Source organism: Porites lutea, chromosome 1 (assembly GCF_958299795.1).
Source record: "Porites lutea chromosome 1, jaPorLute2.1, whole genome shotgun sequence".
In the NCBI taxonomy this organism is placed as follows: Eukaryota; Metazoa; Cnidaria; class Anthozoa; order Scleractinia; family Poritidae; genus Porites; species Porites lutea.
Genome location: NC_133201.1, coordinates 53,527,326 through 53,543,017, shown reverse-complemented (window position 1 = coordinate 53,543,017; position 15,692 = coordinate 53,527,326). Strand labels below are relative to the sequence as shown.

At 45.5% G+C, this 15,692-nt stretch overlaps 1 protein-coding gene and 1 pseudogene across 1 annotated transcript in view; both read right to left on the bottom strand.

Moving 5' to 3' along the window:
- LOC140946500 (uncharacterized) overlaps positions 1–5,129 on the bottom strand; it is a 31,906-nt pseudogene extending 26,777 nt beyond the window's left edge.
- LOC140921542 (uncharacterized) overlaps positions 1–15,692 on the bottom strand; it is a 471,050-nt gene that overhangs the window by 300,032 nt on the left and 155,326 nt on the right. The window lies entirely within an intron of this gene.

The following is a 15,692-nucleotide window of genomic DNA, read 5'->3' as shown; positions in this document are numbered from 1 at the left end:
GAGTGGCTGAGAGAGTCAAACGCTTTACTCATATCAGTCGATAGAATACATACTAGTTCTTTTCTGTCTATTGTTAGCTTCCAGTCCTCATTCAGACGTAGTAGAGTGGTCTCACAGCTGTGTCCCTTTCTGTAAGCAGTGCTTAGGCTAGAAAAGATGTGGTCGAGTTTCATAGTCACCTGTTTACAGAGTAGTTGCTCAAACACTTTGTCGATGGTTTAAGAGGGACGTCATCGCTCTGTAGTTCTTGACCTCTTGTCTTAAAGTATTGTTTAGTGAACCAGCTTCTTTACTTTTCTAGTCAATTTGATCTCTGTTGCGTAAAGTGTGTATGACTAAAAGTGTTTTGAAAATATAAACAGTGATGTAAGTAAGCGATATATTTGTGAGGGAAAATGCTGTGAACAGCATGGTACTCAGCGCTTTTGCAAAGAATTCTTTTCTCACTTGGCAATAAGCATTGTTGATTTTATCCAAAGGTGGGTTCGTATTTGGAAAACTTATGACACCATGTTCAGTGAAAAGAGGCTTGTGCAGTTTGCAGAAGGCAAACCAGTTCTGTGAAAAGAGGTAAAAACAAAAGTGATGCCACCCATCTTGTGACAGAATCGTATTACACCAACAAAAAATTTAAATAAACTCAGCATTTTTAGGCCCCTTTGAATCTAAGTATCTTGAACTCTATGAAGTTGTGACATAACAAAGAGCGCAAAGAGTCAAGAAAAGGATGCAAATCCACATTTTTTAAGACATCAGGCGAATCACGTAAGAGAGTGAAGGGAGACATGGGAACAAGGAAGACCAATCTGTGTAATGCTATTCAATTCATTTCTTCTTCTTCTTCTTCTTCTTCTTCTTCTTCTTCTTCTTCTTCTTCTTCTTCTTCTTCTTCTTCTTCTTCTTCTTCTTCTTATTATTATTATTATTATTATTATTATTCATTAGTATTAGTATTATTCATTAGTGTTATTATTATTATTATTATTATTATTATTATTATTATTATTATTATTATTATTATTATTTCCGTTTCTTTTTATGTTTTTCTTTCTGCATTTCCTTCCGTTTGACTGATCGTTTCACTGATCATCACTCGCGATCGCCCGGACAATCTTTACTTAGCAATACTTTTTCCTCTTAACGCTAATATATAGATTTAGCCAGGGCTAAAAGCGAAGTTCTGGTTAAAAATACGTGTAAGCAAAACAAAAATTAAATCGTGTAATGCTAAACGGGGGACGACAATGAAAATGGCTTCAAGACTAATAGATCTAATTAGCAAAAAAACAAATTTGCACGTGCAGCACGCTTTTTTGTCTTTCCCTTGCCGTTGTTTTGCACGACTACAACGCTGTTTTGTACGACTAAAACGTCAAACTTCCTAGTTACACACTATTTTTATGGAGAAATTGTCGTATGTGCTTACCCAATAATTTGTTTCCAGTGTTCATGTTCGCTTTCATTTTTCACTGCCGCTCATTTTCACTTTGCTGGCCGCTAGCATTTCTCATTTTCTCACCGCCGCTTTGACTTTCCATGTTTTTCTTCCTACGAATTTTCAATAACTCGCTCTAGCTCCTTCTCTGTTATCCACGTTAGTGTACAAATAAAAAATAACGCCGAAAAAGACACGACTTTTTTCTTTCTAAAAGTCCGATCGACCATGTGATTTCCTTCGAAAAAAAACCTTGAGTTGCATTTGGGTTCCCATACCTGTTGATTGAGTTATTTGACATTGGTATGCCTGTGGTGCGGACGGACGGTCGCTCGCTCGGTGTACGGTCACGTGATTACCAAATTTGCTGGGATGGGTAGATTACTACATTTTCTTAGCTATGGGGCTCCGCCCACGTGCGCGCTTCGCGCGCGGGTGGAGCTCCACTATTATTTTGAACAAGACCAGCATTTCTCACAAATTTTGTGGACAGTCGCGTTCCAGTTTTTTCAAATCTGACTAAGAACGTACCACAGTGATATCTTGGTGTCTACCGTCGAAGTTTTGCATTTCACGAAGACAGACTTTAACTGAGTCCTTAGTTACGTCTTCAATCCAAATGAGAGCAGCATCATACTCTTTACCAGTCCTCAGGTGTTCTGACGTCACAAGGACTATTGGCGCCTCGGCAAACTTGCCCTGAAGAAAAAGCAATAACAATAATCGAAACAGGTTTTTTTTTAATATTGCTGCAAAATTACTTGAAACTAACCACTAAGTAAGTTCCCATTCTTACTTGTTACCTAATGTTGTTTTGTTAACTAAGTCGCTAATTCTGTCACAACTTTTTAGAGGATCTTGCAATCATCTCCCCAGTTACCTCGTAATGATGGTTTATTTTTTCTCAACTTTGTGTCTCATTTTTCTTGTTCAAGGAAAGTTTTCATATGTTCTTTAACTTAAGATGTGAATTCTTGTCTTTCCACATTCAGTTAATTCAAATAGATAAACAAATATTTGTTTTTTTTTTTTTCATATAAGCTGCTTCCTTGTATCAGATTAGCGCTTCATTTTGTTGAAATGGATGTTAAGGAGGTCTCTCCTTCACAGTTTCGCTCTCGATGTTTTTCTTCTTTTGTTACGCAGACAAGTCGTGATTAAATCTGTCATGTTTTGGCTAAGGGTCACAAGACTCGATTTTCCAATTATTACGTATTTATTTGTTTTGTTTTTTTGCTGTTTTTGATGTTATTGTTGTTGCTGTTTTTTTTTTTTTTTTTCAAGACATGGATTAAAGATGTCATATGAATGAAAGTCTAACATTCGTCATGGAGACCTCAATTGAATTTGCAACAATTATTTAATTTAAAATGTAAATTCCCATCTCACCGTAGGAAAGGTTACATCTGCGCAGTTGGTACCAAACCACCATTTCTGCAACTCAACCGTTCCCGTCAGTCCTTCGGGTGGTGCTCCTTGATAAGCCCCCCAATCAATGGTGGCAAATGGATTGGCGCCTTCTTCTTTCCTCCCGGTTTGCATGACACAGACGGTGAAGTTTTTTTGTGTTGATACTTTCTGTCCATGAAGTAACAGCGTCGTGGACTGTCACAGAGTCATTCAGCTTCATGTGATTGACGGTTATTTGAACATGAACTTGTTTATCCGGATAAAACCTGTATGGAGGAAATGTGACTGTTTGACAGTTTGAATCTGACCATTTTGGAACCTGTAGCAGATCTACACGGCCCCGTACAATTGGAAAACCTGTTTTGTAATAAATTAAGTACTTTATAAGGAAGCATCACTGTGCTCTTTAAGCATTATCGCTTAGGTAGCTTCCCTAGCTTCCGTTGTAGTGCAACTCTAAGTGGTGAAGGGTGGTGATAAAAAAAAGCGTGGAAATGGAACTAAAACTAGGCTGTAACTTGCAATGTCGGCTACCTTTCAAGAACGAAATGTGTAGTGGCTGCTTATTATTGCATGCTGGTTTCAGTGCAAAGATAAACATATGCCAGTATATTGGGCCACTGCGCGAAATATTTGATTTTCAGCAAATTCACTCAGTGCTAATAAGGTGCAAAAAAAGTGCAAAAGAGGATGAAATCAAGGGCAAAGATAGTAAATACTGCATTTGCTCTCAAATATGCAACTCCATGTAAACTGGCATGTAAATGCGATATTTACTACCTTTGTCTTTGATTTCCTCCTCTTTTGCACTTTTTTGCACCATATTTGCCCCGAGCAAATTTGTGTAATCTAATTTTACGCAGAAAAACTAAATTGCAAGACAAAAGAGAATAAAAGAACTTACACAGATCAAACATAGGCTATAGTCTGGGCTGTTATATGCTCGTTTGTCAAATTAGAGAGACGAAGTAGCTTGTTACAGCTGTCTATTGTTGTTTAGCCTGCGTGAGGAGCTAAAAGTGAGCTTAAAAGTAACGAAAAGTTATAAACATCCCAGCTAGAAGCTAAAACAATTTTGAGCCAACACCTATAATTCTAAGCGATCGAGAGCTTAACTGACAGACTATTTTATGTGGCATATACAGGCAAAAAAATCGTTGAAATTATTTTTCGTTACCTTCACAACTTCCTGGGTGATAGACCAGATTATTTTCAAGTCCTCTGCAATAGCTTAACTTATGCCAGCATCGGTTGTCGTAAGTTGTTCCGTTTGCAGTGCACACTGGGTCTTTATATGAGGGGTATTGGTCATCGCACTGACACCGAGCATCATGCGCACTGTAGGTCCTGCAGGCTCCAAACCGTGGACAATGCACATTAAGGCAAGGATTAAGGTCTGTACCGAGAAAAAAGAAACATAATATTGAGTAGTTATCCATTTGGAAAAAAAACATAAATGTCTAATATATTTTTCATACTTCAATTAAAATTAAGTTACTGTTCAGTAGTAGTAACATGTTTGCTTGTAGGTACCTCAACTAATGTTTTATTTATTTATTTATTTTTTATCTTTAGTAGACCTTATTAACGATACCCGCCATCTCTGCACGCGCTTAAGGACTGATAGAATAAATTAAAGCAATGTTACGTGGTGTCTCAGGGGGCAAGCAAGAGATAAAATCAGTAAATACAAGAATGCAGTCGAGTTTGTTTTATCTACACAATAGAAAATTAAGACGTTTTGACCTTAAAAACGAAAATTGCAAAGTATGGGTGGAAGTGATTTTGAATACAGTACGCGACAGTAGAAATCTTCACAGCAAGGAATTGTGATGTAAAACTTGTCAAAGTTTACATTTTGCATTTTGCATGACTAAAATCGTCGTCTTATTTTTGAGGGAATAAACAAACCCGACCGCGATTACTCGATTACTAGTATTGGCAATTTTATTACTTGTGTGCCCTCTAAATTGCTCTTATCCCATCAATGATCAATCTTAAAGTTCGTGCAAAGATAGAGTGTAACATGAATAAGGTATATCAGTGTTTGTACTCCAGTGTTTCTTTAATTATATCATGAAATGTATTCCTACATATAAGAACTTCTAAAAGATATCAATAAAAATAATAGTAATAATGATAATAAAAATAACAATAGTTCTTACTAGAAATAGTGATCATTGCAATAGGAAAATTATTAACAACCTCCAGTAACAGCGTAGCTGACAATCAAGGGATCATGACTCGATCCTAATCCACTGAGGTCTTTAACGCAGACCTTCATAGATTCTAATCCAACTTCCTACAGCAAAATGTGATAGCACTCATCAGTTACTAGAAAATCCATAATTTCTTCTTGATTTCTACGACAGTAGTAAGAAGGGCTACACTAGGGAGTAACCAATCAGAGCGCAGCAAAATTTTTTTCAACCAATCAGAATCGAGTATTTAGCCCATGTGACTTATTGACGTCACAAATGCCCATATTTGGGCATGAATGTTCACATGACCCCATGGGGTAAAGAACACGCACACACAAGTGTTAGATCCACATTGTTCACATAGTTTTAATGAACGTACCGCGTAGAGCCTGGTGACAGGTGGGACGCATGCGCAGAACCTTCCTGGCTGAAGGAGTCATGAGCAATGGATTAGGCCATGGAATGTAGTGTTTGAATCCTATCAATGACCACGGTTTGAGTAAATGAAAACGTAAATTGGAATGGGTGGCTGAAACGAATCACAAGGAGGGTGGTTAGAGCCAAGAAGCAAACTGAATGAGAAAAACTCGACCATTGCCACGCACGAGGCGGTGTCTTATTGTCCAATGATTGACTGGAAAACAAAAAAAGACTTAATTACAAAGTGGGACGTGTGTGACGCCCTCGTGGTGTCACGCCCTGGAAAGATTGTCTACAAAACAATTCTATTAAAATCCAGTCTTGGTTAAAATTAAAATGCTCTAGGATCCAATGCGTTTCTGGGAAAAAAATTAACGTCTTAGTTTGAACAAATGGAGTAAGCTGCCCCATCCTTGATAATTGACAATACAAAGTTTGTGAGGGATGATGCTTCTGAAAATCATTACTCGTTGGAGAATCCCATGGGAATCTAATGGAATGAAAAATGAGAATGAACATCCAGCAGGGGTGGCGCCACCATGCAGACCTCCCCCTGCCGGGTGTTCAAAATTCCCAATCCATGCTTTCCATCATTGCACAGCCTCGACAGGGTTCATGGAGGGTGGACACGTGCCGTAAATAAATCCAGTACCGGTTACAGACAAAATATAATTGTCCCGTCAGATTTTGGAGGCTTCTCGAATGTTGGCTCATCACCTGGGCAATGGCTGAAAAAGGGAAGGGAGATAAATGGCTCGTATGACAAAACGAGAATCTGAAAAAAGTTAAAAACATAGGTTTTTTTTTTTAAGGACGGGGTGGGTACCCCATACCTTGCAACATCTCGCACCAATAACAGGGCACGTGTAAGTCGCTGGCAAGACGAAAGTTCAAATAACAACGACAACAGAGTAATTTAATGGGTCTCGGAAATGGAAGAGGGACCCCTGATCCAGTGTACCACTGCACGGTACTGCCGAGGAAACACCATGCAGCGGAGGTACCATGAACCCTGTGGGTACTGAGAATGGTATGCGAATCTACAAAAAAATTAATAATAATGCTGTAAGCTCATGAGTAAGTAATTGATATCGTCTCGGAGCCGGTGGTTGTTCTTGAGAAAGAAATGCGTGCCTAGAAAGCAGTGTGATTGCAGAATTGAATGAGATGTGGAACACTATGAATATGGTATCGATGTTGCAAGGGGAGGATCCACCCCCATTGGTCAATAGTAGAAACGTTTTATGAAGACTGATTACACATCTAACAGTACTATAATGACATCGCAATTGCACGGGTCTAATCCATCCTCCATAGTGTTTTAACGTATAATGAAAGCCTACAAAGAGGTGGAAAGTCGAATCAAGATGGGAATACTGGTACGAAAGAAACCGGATTGCAAAGGGCGGATACATTGCGTGTGATGACGTAACAGGCAATGCGTGCCTATAAAAAAATTAGTTAAAATTAATCCTCTAAAAAACCTAGGGCAGCCAAATCCGGTTCACCCACGGGACCTTGGGCCCGGAGAAACGAATTGATCCTGAACGTCATGCGCAACGGCCAATCGTCCCAGTCCCGATGGTTGGGGTCCCCACTCTGCACATAGTCGACTATTTCATCTTCAGTGAGGGACCCCTCCCTATTGCCAGCAATGACATCATCTAACCGCAATCCCTCCATCATGCGTTCACAATGATTACACACCCCGCCAGGGGTGGGATGGGCGACCCACTGGTAAATATGGCACACAGGCTGATTTTCCACAAACTCCCAAGAATCTATCAAAAAAAAATTTAACAGGAACAGGTTGGAACCCAGAACCGCGCGGCCCAATTGAGTCGAGCTCGTCGAGGGCAAAGACACAGGCGGACAGGCCACAGTACTGTTCGTAGAAACTCAAACCCCTTGAACACGTCTATGAATTAAAAAAGGTATAAGGAAAAAAGGGACCCACACCCGAAAAAAATGAAAGCCATAAGACTCACCAGCCATGCGTCGGCGATGAACCTCATGATCCAACTTACGGGCGACAGGGTGGTCCCACGGCAACGTTTTCGCCCAATCCCTCAGCTCTTCATGGGTACAGCGTCTGAAGAGAGCGCGCAGACAATCTTGTCTCATCGGCAGGTGCCACAGGGTCTTCAGCATCTCAAATAGAATCGCGATCGGTACGGAATATAAGACAATCGACTGGAGCGAACTCACCATCTTGACCAGCACAACTGAACAAACTGGAATGAACCCACACGGGGCGCGCAACGTGATTTAGAGACTCCACAAGCGGATCTGATTGGTGGAGAGCCATCACGTGGGGGTGTCTGAACACGAGAGGAGACTCTAGGGGGTACCCCCCATGGGTACACCTTTTCATCCCTGGACCAGGGGGTCTAGCGCGAGTGAGTGATTGGTGGATACCAGAGGATGAATAAGGGGAACACCACGTAGAGAGGTCAGTCGCCTCATTTTGCTCTGTCAAGATGAACTGCCGAGGGTTGGTTGATCCCCAGAACAAACCGTTTGGCCGCGTGTTGCCGTTCGAGGTCCAAATCAAAATCATGTTTTGGGTGGAGTGTTTTTACACCATGGACAAGCGAAAGAAGGTGGTGCGCGAGTTGAAGGGGTTATCCAAATGCGACTTGACGGGTTTCCCCCAACATCTGGGCGAGGGCCGTTGGTGGAACCAAGTGGTGGTGCGGTTGCATGCGCCCCAGAAAAAATGGGTGTCACCACTGCCATCGTCTCATGGATCACCGGTTATCGGTAAGGGGAAGGATGTTGTTGTTGTTTGTTTTTTGGTTTGTGGGTGGACTGAATGTCTTTGTTGTTTCTGGATTTCAGATTGGCATGATGGTGGAAATGGCGCGTCAACCTCCCAATCTCGACCACCTGTTGAACGAGGGCATTGCCTTTATCATCGACACGTTCAAACATCAGTACCCCCAGTGCCCCCTTGGAACACGCCCCGTCATGATTGGCAGGAGGAAGCCCTCGTACGATACAGTGGACAAAGTCATGAAGAGACTGGACTTGATCATGAATGTCATGTCAGCCATGAATTTTATTGTCATTGATATACCTCATTGAGATTAAAAAACATGTGCTCTAGAACTGTGTCTTAGTTGGTTTTGAATAAAGCTTCCAGGGTGGGATAGATCGCTGGGTCTTCTTCACGCGTGCCTACAATGGCGGTCTTGTCTTGGAGGGTGGGTAGCGCGATAATGTCCTCGGTCATGCCTTCACATGATTGATATTGACCTAGGGTGGGATTCCACCATAACCATTCTTCCCTATCCACATCAAAGACATAGAGGGGTTTGCCTAAGAGCTGGGCCATGACCACACTCCATCCTGTCCCACCCAATAGATGCTTGCGTAACTCGTCAAAATAGCCCACTGCCAAGACTAAGGACGCCGGCTGGATCACGTGAACATTCCGCTGGATATACTGGAGGCTGATGGGATGATGCACTTGTCGACCCAATCGAAACGCTGCCTGGGTAACGGTGGGGGTGGCGGCGTCCAACTCCGATTGCGTCAAGGGCGCGAGAGACTTGGCTCGAGGGTGACAGGGTGGGATGAGGACCACACACGCATGACCATACATCTGACATAATCGTTCCACATGCGTGTCCACGCCTTTAGCACCGCCCGTGTAAATAGTTAGTGGCATGATCTATCGAAAAAAAAAAATGAAACACAGTGTTTAGGGTGAGATAATGGAGTCCAAGCCCACATGGTATGCAGTTCATCATCATCATCAGCGTACAGCACAAGAGACCCACTTCGTGGAGCACCATGATCGCTTACCTTGGATGGGAGAGGGCTGTGGTGAATGAGATGGCCTTCGAACCACGGCTGGTTTTATAATGGAACACATGGGCTCTGATTGGCGGAGCGTCCGATCACACCACCCTCACGAGTGTAAGGGCTGAGACAGGATTGGTGGAAAAAAGATCCTATGAGGATCACGAGACGCAGGGAAATGGGCTATAAAAGGCAGGCAAGACGTGCACCCAGCGTCATTCCGCCCAGACATGGAACGTCAAGCCACTCAACCTGCCGCGGTGCCCTCAGGACGCAAACGACGCCGAGTGAGTAGTAAGAAACCCAAAGGGAACGAGGAAGCCCCAGCGCTAGCCGTAGAGAGGAAAGTGGAACCGACCCCCACCAGTGAACTCGTGTTGGCCCTGAACGCCCTGCCCCGAGCAGACCCACTGACACCCCCTACACCCTCCCCCGTCTGTTCCGTCGACGAACTGATGGAGGGAACCCTGAAAGACTATGAGGAAGAGTGTGTCGAGGAAGGGACGTTTCAGGCCGATCCTGCCAAGGAAGCCGGGGAACGGGAAGAACACGACCTCGACCAGATGGAGACCCAGTTGAATGATCTCTTGTATGAAACGTGCCCCTTTCATCCTCGTCACTACATCCAATGTGTCAACCCCCAGACCCAATTTGGCCAGTTGAGGTTCAAGTGCCCCCAAGAAGGGTGTCCCGTGTATTTGTTTGAAGATAGTCGGGAAGTGATGATGGAGAAATTGAAAGAAGACACGCACCCTCAAGTCCGTGCCCGATTGCAACGAGGGGAGCTCAAGTGCAAATGTGGGTTGGTCCCTAGGATGAAATTGAGCCGTACCAGCAAGAATTACCAGAAAGTGTTTTTTAGTTGTGGGAGTTTTCTCTCAGGACAAGACCCCTGTGGCTACTTTCAATGGCTCCATGGCCCGCTGTGGTGCCCCCGAGAGCAAGCACAACCCACGCTGAGACGATGGGTGAGAGACACACCCCCTGAGATCCAAACCAGAGAGGTTCCACCTATCCCCCTTTGGAAAAAAAACAGCCCAGAGAGGGATTTTGTGGAGAGGAATAGGTCGTGGTTCAATCAGTTTGGGGAAGCCGCCAAAGCCAAGGAGAGAGACTTTGAGAGCAGGCGCCATTTGCATAAGAACTTTGGTAGCTCGATTTTGTTTTGAAAAAAAAAAATCATGTAGGTGTGTGAAAAAAACTATTAAAGACAGAGATTGGCTATGATCGTGTGTCAGTGTCTTGATGTCGCTGCCACGCGCTTACGAAGATCCCCAGGCACCCGGGGCCTTGGGCGGGGTCCAACCCTTTGCCCAAGCCCATAAATTGAAAACCCCGCAAGCGCAACGGATTCTCCAATCGGTGTTGAGTTATACCCTCCACAAACCCCGACGGAAGCGGTTTCCCACCGCGCCCACGTTGGTCTTTGACCGAGACGAACAATGGCAGATGGATTTGGTCGACATGCAAAAACTCAGTCGATGGAATCAGGGGAACAAATATTTGTTGACGGTGATCGACGTCCTGTCCAAGTATGCCTGGGCCGTCCCCATCAAATCCAAAAGCACGTCCGAGATGATCCGAGGGTTGACACGCATTTACCAGCAAGCCTCGCCGCGGCGACCGCTCCGCGTGCAGAAGGATCAAGGCAAAGAATTCTACAATCGAGGGGTCCAAGCCTGGTTCAAGAAACAGGGGACGCATCATTTTTCCACGTATGGGGATAGCAAGGCCTCGGTGGTGTAACGATGGCATCGCACGTTGAAACAACGCATGTACCGTTATTTCACCGCCCACAATACGTTACGGTACGTGGACGTGTTACAACCCTTGATTCATACCTACAATCACACCCATCATCGCAGTATTGGGATGGCGCCGCATCAAGTCACCCCCAAAACGGTACCGGACGTGTGGGACAGACTCTACGGCTCGCGTTTGGACCAAACGACCCCACCGCCCAAATGTCGTGTAGGGGATCGTGTGCGTCTCAATAAGAAAAATCGTCCCTTCAAAAAAGGGTATTTGCCCGGGTGGACGGAAGAAGTGTTTGTGGTCACGCACGTCCGTCGTCATCCTATCGTCACCTATCGACTCAGTGAATGGGACGGCACGCCTATAAAAGGCACGTTTTACGAACCCGATGTTCAAAAAGTGCAAGTGTCGGACGACTCGTTATTTCGGGTCGAAAAAGTGTTGAAACGCCAAAGACGCCAGGTGTTGGTCCGGTGGAAAGGGTGGCCTGCCAAGTACGATAGTTGGATTCCCGCGCAACATGGTCCGCGTCAAAATAACGCCTCGAAAAAGAAAAAAGCGGGTGCGGTTTCTAGATGAGGTGCAGGCGGATTCCAGCCGACCGCGAGCCAGTTACACCCCCTCTCCCACCAGCGACGCTGACGTGCTGAAATTCATTCAGAAGAAAGCGGCCGAACAACGGCAAACCCAACCGTGGTGGGAAAAGTTGGCCAGTCCGACCAAGCAGCAATGGGCGTACGCCAATGCCTACCATCGAGCCGAAGAGTATGCCAAGAAACGAGGGGCCTTGCGTTCCCCACCCGAGAAAAAACAACGCCGACGCGCGGGTCGTCATCCACCGATGCGCAAGAAGAAACCCCCCAAACCCAAGACTTGCATGACCCTGATGGAATTGGCCCGGGCCTTTCCCAACATTGCCCAGCAAGTGTGTTTTCATCCCAAACAATCCACCTTCAATTCGTTGGTGGGACGCGTCCCTCGCAGCAAACAGAAAGTGAACCAGTGGCTATAAAAGGACCCTGCCCCTGTTCAGAGGGGACCACTCTTCATCATGAACGAGATTAAACGCCTGACGCTGGTCAGTGATGCGACCAACGAGTTTCCCAACAATGCCAACAACAGTTTCAAGGTCCGACTGCCTGAACGACTCTCCCTACCAGGCGAGGGGTAGCATGCCTCGTTGATGTCCCTGACGGTCCCGGATCAAGGGCAGAGCAATGCCATCATCGCCGCGGATCCTCATACCAAAGTGGTCCGATTTACGTACCCGCAAATGATTCGCAAATGGACAGACATGGGCAACCCAGCCACTTCAGGGTATCTGCGTATAGAAGTGCCTACAGTGACACAAATGGTGGAATTAGAAGAGGTCATGAATGCCGACCAAATCGTGTCCACAGGAGCTATGTTTTGGCAACGCGTGATGCAAGAAGTGCATAACAAAATCATGGTGATGATGATGACGCAACAACACAATTTATTGGTGAATAATCGCGATGCTAAACCGGTGCTATTTGTCAAGAAAAACGCGATGCCTCGATTAACGAGGAAAGACAATGCATTGGTGATTCATGGGATTCCTAAACAAGATCTCATGAACAATCGCCAAGTCATGATGACGGAATTTTTCATCAACCTAGACATTGCCCTCAAGTTTGGATTGGTGCGCAGAAAGACGGGTAAGACTGGGTATGGCACGCGTGATTTTGTCCTGGGTCCCAACCTGCAATATACTCTACCGACCAACAACTACAATGAGGCCACCGATCCAGTGGGTTCGAGTACTCGTCAATATTTCAATTGGGAAGGGGACAATTACGAGGGTGTCAATTACACCAGCATTCCCTTTGCGGTGACGACTATTCAGAATATCCGGTGGTTGAAATTGCTGCTGGGGTTTGAATGGCAATTGAACAACCTGGATGCTTCCTTTGAAAAGATCGTGGGGACCCGCAAACGCACCGTCATGGTCTATTCGGATCTCGTGGAATCCACCATTGTGCGCAGTGGCAAGTTTCCCCTGTTGCGGGAAGTGCAATTGTTGAGAACCGGCGATGGGGAAAGCACCGCGGAACGCCTGCACCATCAATGGATCAAAGTACGAGGACAACAGATGGATATCTTGGAAGTGGAGATTGCCAGTACCAGTGGACCCCTGGCCATCTTACCCCCGGGCAAACCCCTGGTGACCATCGGTCTCAAACAGTTATAAAAAGCCATTCACGTGGTCTGGAGGGTCCAAAAAGCACCTCGACGTGAACCGACCATGCGCGGAGGTAGTTTAACGCGGTACCACACGCCCGTGGTCACCCGGCAAGAGGGGCAGGGTTTGGCCGAAGACTTGATCAAACTGGCGGGACCCCTGATCGTACAACAAGCTCAAGCGGGACTGCAAGATATCCAACGAGGCAAGAGTGCCGCGGCCACGTGGGCGGATCGACGTGTGTAACTCACCCGCGGGTTGAAACGGAAAGCCCCCGCCATGGCTTGGGCGATCGGCAAAAACAAAGCCAAAAAAACCTATAAAAGAGCTACACAACGTGTACGGGACATCTTTGGACGTTGAAAATGGTACGCGTGGGTGGTTTTCTCAAAACGCAAAATCGCATTCGACGGCAACGTGCCCGTGGACGGTTCATCTCGCCGTATCAAATCGGGGACACGATCTTTGGCAATTCCACCACGGCGCGCTATCCCTTGATGCATACCTCCTCCCGCCTGACGGACCCCCTCTACATGGAGAAGAGGATGATTCGACAAGTTCGCCAGATGAAAGGGGGCACGATCTTTGGTAAAGGGGATCCCAGGCAGGTGTTGTGGGCCAACCAAGCCAAAGCCAGGAGGCAACGGATGAAAGGGGGCAACCTCTTCCGCAAGTTAAAAAAACGCATCCAAATCGATTTTCCTCACCGTCCCTTTCCATCTGCGCATCCCCTCCATGATGGGTACAGACTGCGAAAAGGTATAAAAAGAGGACGCCGTTGAACCCCAGGGAAAGACCGCATCATGTCGCTCCAATTGTTTGACGTGCCCGATGTGGATTATCGGTACGAAGCCTCTCGGGAGGTGGAGTTTCAACCCGCCTTGACAGGCATCCAGCCCATCACGTTCTCCATTCCGGGCTCCGACGATTATTACGATCCCAATTCCCTCCGATTCAAAGTCAAAGTACGCCTGACCAATCCAGCCGCTGGGTATCACCGATTGCATGCTGGTCTGCTCATCTCCGATGCCAACGAATCGAGACATGTTTACTGCGTCAACAATTTTGGACACTCCATCTTTCGAGATATCACCCTGAGCATGAATGGGGTCCTCATGACGGAACAGAGCAACACCTACCATTACAGAGCCTACCTAGAAACCCTCCTGAACTACAGCCGAGAAGAAGGAGCCACCAAGTTAGCTCCCCAAGGATGGGTCAATCAGCTGAATGTGATTGCAGAAATGGGAGCCACCGCAGCCAATTCCGATGTCCCCACCAATGCGAATTGGAGTGGCAATACAGAATTGCGTGCTTTGACCAGTCGGTTGCTGAGTGAACATTGGCACACCTTCCTCATCCGCCCCCATTTGCCACCCCTCAGAACAGGCAAATTGTTGGTCCCCAATGTCCAGATGGACTTTGAACTCTTCCTCAACCCCAACACCGTCTACTTGATGGGCAGCCCTAAGGTCACAAATGGTATTATTTTAATACCATTTAAGCTCTAAATTAAAAAAATGATCAGCATCAAATCTCTCATGACTCCAAGTGTTATATCTGATTCAATGCTATGTGAAGAGGAGTCGTCACAATAGCATAAAGAATTGATCAAACATAATCAGCATAGAGAATAGTGCCTATTAACATGCATCAGCCAGGAAATCGGACTGTCCCACAACTATTTGCGAGCTGACAAAGAATTCTGTTACATGGTATATGCAGCTTCCTGCGACTCGACCTCTGAGTAAAGTGTTTTGGTTTTGACAGTCACAAATGCGAGCACTATTAATAACATGATTGTAGGAAATGAAAGCTACAATAAAATAATAATTATTATCATATATATTCGTCACATGTGTTGAAATTTCACACATTACAATCCCCCCAATATCATATTGAATATTAGCCATTTGTAACTCAACATTGGGAACATCACAGGGTAAAAGGGGAAGCGTGACATGAGAAATCCTCATATCCAGGGTTTCGACGAAAGTTGAGTATATATGCTGCAGAAGATGTAGCCTGAGTCTCAGACGTCCGAGGTTGTTCGCGGTCCCTTCGCTTTCCTCCATCTCCCGACGGGAGAGGCAGAGAAGCTTAGCTAGGGACCGAGAACGACCTCGGACGTCTGAGAATGATGACCTTTAAAAAGACTTTCGCCACATAACGTGAAACAATATCATGCACGTTACCTCTGGATTCTAAAAATACAAAGTGCTGAAAACATTTCCTTCGGATACGACGCACGAAAACACGGAGTTGCTAGAGCTTTCGATGTCACCACAGAGGATGCTTCTGCCGCCATCTTGTGTATTAATGACGTCATTATCTAACGGCTTCCTTGTTTCCAGTTTTCTGTCACCTGAGAGGAAGGAGAGTACCCTGGGTGCCAGAGACTTCCGGTTTCTGTCAAGTCTTTACAGACAGCCGTCTTCTGACAGTGACCCACGCGAAAAGC